The 7,134-nt window shown below is 41.0% G+C and overlaps 1 long non-coding RNA gene across 1 annotated transcript in view; it reads left to right on the top strand.

Moving 5' to 3' along the window:
• The first annotated feature begins 1 nt into the window (after position 1).
• LOC309661940 overlaps positions 2 to 7,134 on the top strand; it is a 36,029-nt gene continuing 28,896 nt past the window's right edge. The window contains exon 1 of the long non-coding RNA XR_014264386.1: positions 2 to 5,245. This is a non-coding gene — a long non-coding RNA (uncharacterized lncRNA). The remainder of the gene's footprint in view (positions 5,246 to 7,134) is intronic.

Raw genomic sequence — 7,134 nt, 5'->3', positions numbered from 1 at the left:
ATAAATAAATAATAAATTTTTTTTAAAAAAGGTGAATTATTTTAGGAAGCATTTTTAAGTGGATAATAGTTGAGGAAGGACTTAGACTCTGAGGAAGCTATGCAGAGAATGAGAAGGAGTTAACTGCAAACAACAAAATGCAAACAGGTCAGTGATGTAATTGGATAATCTGTCTGGTATGGTTAGTTGTTTTTATGCGGTTAATGATCTGTTAGTTGAATGTGACTTGCTCACTGACACTGAGGTTTGGTTTCTTCTAAATTAATCCCCCAGTTCTCAAGTCTTTGTCTGTGTTAGGTCTTGTTAGCCGCCTGGCATTGTCCTTGACCCTGTTTGCCAAGTCACCTGTTAAGTAGATAGTAATGATATCATTGTATGTGGAATTTAAAAGACAGTCTCTAATGTGGGGAACTCTCACTAATAATAGCAAAACAGCTCTTTGTACAGTGTTTTCAAGCACACGCTGATACAGACCACTACTTATAATAATAGCAAATGCTTCTCTAGGGCATACTTTGCGCCAAGCACTGTTATCACAGCTTTAGTAGTATAAACTCATTTGAGCCTCAAAAGAACGCTATGAAGAATATACAGTTATTATGTCTCATTTCATTTGAGAAAACTGAGGCAATGTGGGTTTAAATAATTTGCTCCTGGTCTCAGGAGTAGTAAATAATAAACTTGGAATTTGAATACAGTCCATCCTCTGAACCCCTGCAATCCTGTACAGTGGATAACGGCAGGTATCATAACTCCCCATTTTACAGATGAGTAAATGAAGTCTCAAAGAAGTCAGAAGACTTGTCCAGCAACCCACAGCTTAATAGCTGGATGAGTTGGTATTAAAATCTTTCTTGTAACCTTACATCATGTTCTCCTATTTGTACTGTTTTACATGTCAGACTCTTTTAATGTGGTATAAAATTACCATATTATCCACTCATTATAACTAACAACATTTCAATTATGAAAAAAATTACATTCCCCTTTTCTAGGATGTAGATTTTTTTAAAATTAATTAATTGAGTTATTTATTTTTGGCTGCGTTGGGTCTTTGTTGCTGCGCGTGGGCTTTCCCTAGTTGCAGTGAGTGGGGGCTACTCTTCGTTGCGGTGCGCGGGCTTCTCATTGCGGTGGCCTCTCTTGTTGCAGAGCACGGGCTCTAGGCATGTGGGGTTCCGTAGTTGTGGTACACGGGATCAGTAGTTGTGGCTCACGGGCTCTAGAGCGCAGGCTCAGTAGTTGTGGCACATGGGCTTAGTTGCTCCGCGGCATGTGGGATCTTCCCGGACCAGGGCTCAAACCTGTGTCCCCTGCATTGGAAGGCAGATTCTTAATCACTGCGCCACCAGGGAAGCCCAAGGATGTAGATCTTTTTTAATGCAGAAAATGATTTATAAGAAAGTTTCAAGTGTGAGGAGAGAGTGCCCAATCTTTAACTCACGTCACCTGGAGTGGGTTCCATGCAAGATTTGTATGTAGTATGCTTGTATATTTGGTCAGCATGCTCAATGAGACATTTGCACTCCTCAGTCCTTGGTTTTGTCCCCCATATGTTCAATATAAGGGTATCAGGAGTCCACGGGAAGGTAACCCATTATTACTGAAAAACATTTGCCTTCTGCTAGAACAGAACACGAAACCTTGGTCTCAGGACAGAACAGGCAGCATGTGGTTTACAGTATAGATTTTGTAGGTGTTAGACTCAGGTTTAAATCATGACTCCTCTGTTCCCTAGCTATGTAACCTTGGTAAGTTTACCTAGGCAGAACCTATTTCCTCATTTGCAGAGTGGGAATAAAAATTCCTATCTCATATAGTTGTTGCATGGATTGAATGAGAAAATATATGTAAAATACCTAGCTTGGTGCTGTTACAGTATATGTGTTCCATAAACAATAGCAATTTACACCATTTCAATATGGCTTCCACCATTGGGGGTTGCTCTATATTCTAACAGGTTTTCTCCTCTGGCTCCAAACTTTCTAAATGTACCTGGTGGAGTAAAATGAAATACAGACCAACTGAGATGGATCGGGCTTATGTCAAACACCAGGAATTCAAGAGTGATCTCCCAGACTATTTTGTGTGAGCAATACAGCCAGAGGTAAGGAGGAAGTGTTAAACTCCTAGACCCATTCCTCCAAAGCCTCCAGTCTAGTGTTGCATGAAGGAAAGTGGAAATAAGGCAAAAAAAAAAAAAAAAAAAAAAGCAAGAATAAGACATCTGCAAGTTGGAAGAAGACTTCAGGGTATTATCTGGTCTAGTCCTTTGCCTTTAGGTAAGTGGATATTTATTACCTCCTTTTTACAGATGAGGCATCTGTGGTCCAATTGCACTCAGTGACCTGGCCTCATAGTGCTGGGGGCTGTGCAAAGGAGATAAAACCCAGGTTTCTGTGAGTCCCCACTGTCACAGTGTCAGATGCTACAGGGGTGGGTGATGTGCACAGGTGAAGCAGCAGTGGGGACTGTAGCAAAGGCGAGCAGCCATACTCTGCTGCAATCGGTTGTTGCCATGTGTCCTGTGGTATTGCTAGATCTTCAAGACTTTTTCGAGAAGCAAGGAGGGAAGGGCATTTAGATTTTTTTAAAATTAATTAATTAATTAATTAAATTATTTTTGTTTGCATTGGGTCTTCATTGTTGCGCGTGGGCTTTCTCTAGTTGCGGTGAGCGGGGGCTACTCTTCGTTGCGGTGCGTGGGCTTCTCATTGTGGTGGCTTCTCTTGTTGTGGAGCACGGGCTCTAGGTGCATGGGCTTCAGTAGTTGAGGCACGCAGGCTCAGTAGTTGTGGCACGTGGGCTCTAGAGCGCGGGCTCAGCAGTTGTGGTGCACGGGCTTAGTTGCTCTGCGGCATGTGGAATCTTCTGGGACCAGGGCTCAAACCTGTGTCCCCTGCATTGGCAGGCGGATTCTTCACCACTGAGCTACCAAGGAAGCCCGGGCATTTAGATTTTTATGCAAACTTTTTAGAATGTTGCTGACTCTTTACAAATGTTAAGAATAATGTACAGGACTCCAAAGCCACAGGTCATCTGGTCTCCTTTTCTTACCTTTGCACTAGGCTCAACTCCCTGCAGAAAAGGCTCTTCTCGTCTGTCCCAGTGCAATATGTTGGTAGCTTTACTATTCTTTTCTTTTTCCTGTTTTGTGTGTGTGTGTGTGTTTGTGTGTGTGTGTATGTGTGTGTGTGTGTTTGGTTCTTTTTGGGAGGGGAGCGACTTTTTATTACAGTATAACATACATACAGAAAAGTACATAAATCATAAATATACACTTTGATGAGTTTTTCACAAGATGAACACACTCATGTAATAAGCCCTCAGGTCAAGAAACAACCCTTCTCACCACGCTAGAAGCTTCCTTCACACAGTTTCCGGCAAATACCCCCTAAGGGTAACCACACACTGTCTTCCTACACCGCAGAGTCTTTTTACCTCTGTTTGAACTTTATATAAATGGAATCACAGAACAGACACGCTTTTGTGTTTGGCTTCGTCAGCTCAGCATTGTGTTTGTGAAACTCATCCTTGTTGTGGCATGTTGTACATTTTCTCCCTTTAATTAATGTATGGCATTTTATTGTGTGAATAGAACATAATTTATTTATGTATTCTACTCTTGATGAGCATTTGGGTAACTTCCAGTTTGGGGTTATTAGGAATAATGCTGCTACATTCTCCCACGTGCCTCCTGGTGGACCTGTGTACATGCTTCTGCTGGGTACATATTTAAGGAGTGGATGTCTGAGTCATAGGTTACGCATGTGCTCAGCATTAGTTGCTACCAACAAAGTTTTCCAAAGTGATTGTCACAACACACACTTCTCCAGTGTGTGAGAGCTCTGGTTGTTCCACGTCCTTGCCAACACTTGGCATTGTTTATTGTTTCCATTTTAGCCAGTGTGGTGGGTGTGGGGAGGTGTTGCACTGTAGTTTTAGATCAGTCTGCTTTTCCTTTAAATTTGTGTAAGACGGCTCTTACTGTCAGTGGTACTACTACTTAATCTGTATGCTACTTAAGGAACCCCTTTAATATAAATTCCTCAAGGGGGTCTCCCCTGCTTTCAGGGTAGGGCTAAAACTTTATAAACTTTTCTCCCACCATAACTCCTAAGTGCCTTCACTCAAGTCACATTGAGCACCTGTTCATGCTGTTTTCCCATGTTTTTCCTCTTTCGTGCTCTTTCCCAGCTCTCTGTGTGTTGTTCTCTCTGCCTGGAACCCCATTCTCTGACATCACCGCCTGAGTGACATGTGTTTAGCCCTCAGGACTCAGCCCAAACATTGCCTCTTCCAGGAAGCCTCTCCTGACTTTCACAACTTAGCTGCTCATACTGTGCCAAAATGATCAGTTTGCTTATTAACATCCATCAGTTCTTCAAGGGTAAAGGCAATTTATGTGGCTGTCATAGTGTATGAGCAGCAAATGTTTGCTGAATGAATGAATGGATGAATGGACAAATGAGTGCACAAATGAATGGACAAATGAGTGCATGAATAAGGGAGATTTCAAAAGGGGAGAAACTTAAAGATTTGATTGTGGTATTTATCCAAGATGGATTTCTAATGATGATAATAACGATAACAATAATAATAATAATAACAACATCCAGTGTCTCCTTTTGCTCAACTGGCTTAAGCAAAGGGTTGGTTCTGGAAAGCACAACAACACATTCTTCATTTAATTCAGTTCCAGTATTGATTGGAAGGATATTGAGAGATGCTTTAGGATTGCGTAAAAATGAGTTCCTTTAATCACAGTTTACTCAGGAAGCCACAGGGAAAGTGATTAAAGCAGATGATTCACTACTGGGTTTAGTGAGAAGTTGTTTCAAACCTGCCCTGAAGGTCTGGTGGGCAGAGAGGTTTGCTGTCCTTTCAGCAGTCTTCAGGCTCAAACATGGTCAATACAAGTTTGATCACTTAGTATATTTCTCCAGATTTCCTAAATAGGGAAGCTCTTATAATCTAAGGATCACCTAGGGAACAACGGGCCACCAATGAGTCAACTGAGGCATCTTTCAATGTCATACCACTGTGATTCTTATTGAACAATAACACATTGATTGGCTCCAGACAAAATTATTGATGGATGAACCGGAATTAAGACACGCTGCTCTGAAGCAGTGACCAGTGTATGCCGGTGAGATCAGACTAAAATAGTAAGAGGAAACCTTGAATCCATAACCCAGATGGGGCTGCCAACATGATTTCTGCAACTTCAAATAATCAGGATTGGGTGAGAGAAAAGCACCCGCTTATGAAACTCATTCATTGTTTTAAGAACGTAATATTATTTTAAAGTTATTTTTAAATTACTGTCTTACCCTCAAAAGTAACAGGATGGAGAAATCAATGTATAACCCTATGAAAATGCTTTTGTCCTATGGGAGACAACTCACTCCCACCATGTCCCTCTCACTAGTATGAGCTCCACGAAGGGAGGGACTGTGTCTTCTTCATCTCTGCATTCCCAAGGTGTGGGCCAGTGCCTGGGTGTAATAGATGCTCAATAATCATTTGATTTAAATGTCATTTATAACCCATATATAGACTGTCTCTGACTGCAGATTTTGTTTTTGCCATGCAGCAACTTTGAAGTACAACTCAGCACTTTTTTATGTCATAAAGAATTCATTACCTTAGCATCCAATGTAGACTTTACTGAAGGGTTTTTAGGAAAAATAGAGAGAAATATTTACTTACAGAGCATGTAACATTTCTTCTCCCAGGTCCCCATCAAACATGTACTTCCAGTCTCTCTCTCTCTTCTTTTTAGTTTTAGACACTAGATTCCATCTCTTCAAAAGTAGAGTTTCTCCCTTAGGAGTCCATGTCTCCCAAGGAGTAAGATACAAATCCTCGAGAGACACTTTTTGGTTGTATGTGTAATGATTTTAGATCATTCCTAGAAAAAACATAATATCGAATCTTGTGGTAAGAAAAACTATTCCCTTAAAATTTTTTTCTCAGTCCAATTACACCAAAGAGAATGCATTCAGTTTGCTGCTATTATATCTCCTTTTTTTTCAATACCTGTCTTTTTTTTCTTTTTCTTCCCTTTTAACAAAGAGAAAACAGGACTCAGTCCCAGAGCCTAGATGAGGCAGCGGTCTCTATCTAGACTTTAATAACTTGAATTTCTTCACATTATATTTAGTTTCATAATTACTTTCTGTATATATATAAAATTATACTAGATTTTATTTTAATGTAGTGAAATAAGCCTTCCTTTTAAAATAAATTTAAATTTAAAATTGAGTCAGTTTAAAGATTATGGTAATTGATAGTTTATAACTTTAGAAAAGTAGGAAATAGTAATATTTGGGGTTTGGGAAAATGCCATAAGACCAAGCTGAATTTATTGTTATGACTGTTGTTTAAAACAGAAATTCTGGTATTGTGTTATGGCTAATTTTTTTGCATCAACTTGGTTAGGCCATGGTACCCAGATAGCTGGTCCAATATTATTTTTGGTGCCGCTGTGAGACTTTTTTTTTTTTTTTAATTTTATTTATTTATTTATTTAATTTTGGGTGTGTTGGGTCTTCGTTTCTGTGCGAGGGCTTTCTCCAGTTGTGGCAAGCGGGGGCCACTCTTCATCGTGGTGCACGGGCCTCTCACTGTCACGGCTTCTCTTGTTGCGGAGCACAGGCTCCGGACGCGCAGGCTCAGTAGTTGTGGCTCACGGGCCCAGTTGCTCCGTGGCATGTGGGATCTTCCCAGACCAGGGCCCGAACCCATGTCCCCCGCATTGGCAGGCAGACTCTCAACCACTGCGCCACCAGGGAAGCCCGAGAAGTTTTAAACATATGATTAACATTAAATCAGTAGACTTTGAGTAAAGCAGATTACCCTCCATTGTGTGGGTGGGCCTCATCCAATCAGTTGATGGTTCTGTTAGAAAAAGACTGACCTCCCCTAAGAAAGAAGGAATTCTGTCAGCAGCCGGCATTTGGACTCAAACTGCAACTCTTCCTTGGGTCTCCAACCTGCTTGCCTGCCCTGAAGATTTTGGACCTGCCAAGCCTCCACAATCATGTGAGCCAGTTCCTTAAAATCTCTCTCTCCCTTCTCTCCCTCTCTCTATTGTTAGTTCTGGTTCTCTGTATTATGCTGATTAATACA

The sequence above is a fragment of the Balaenoptera physalus genome (genome assembly GCF_965194825.1).
Source record: "Balaenoptera physalus genome assembly, chromosome: 5".
NCBI classification, from domain to species: Eukaryota; Metazoa; Chordata; class Mammalia; order Artiodactyla; family Balaenopteridae; genus Balaenoptera; species Balaenoptera physalus.
This window is presented reverse-complemented; position numbering and strand designations above follow the sequence as displayed.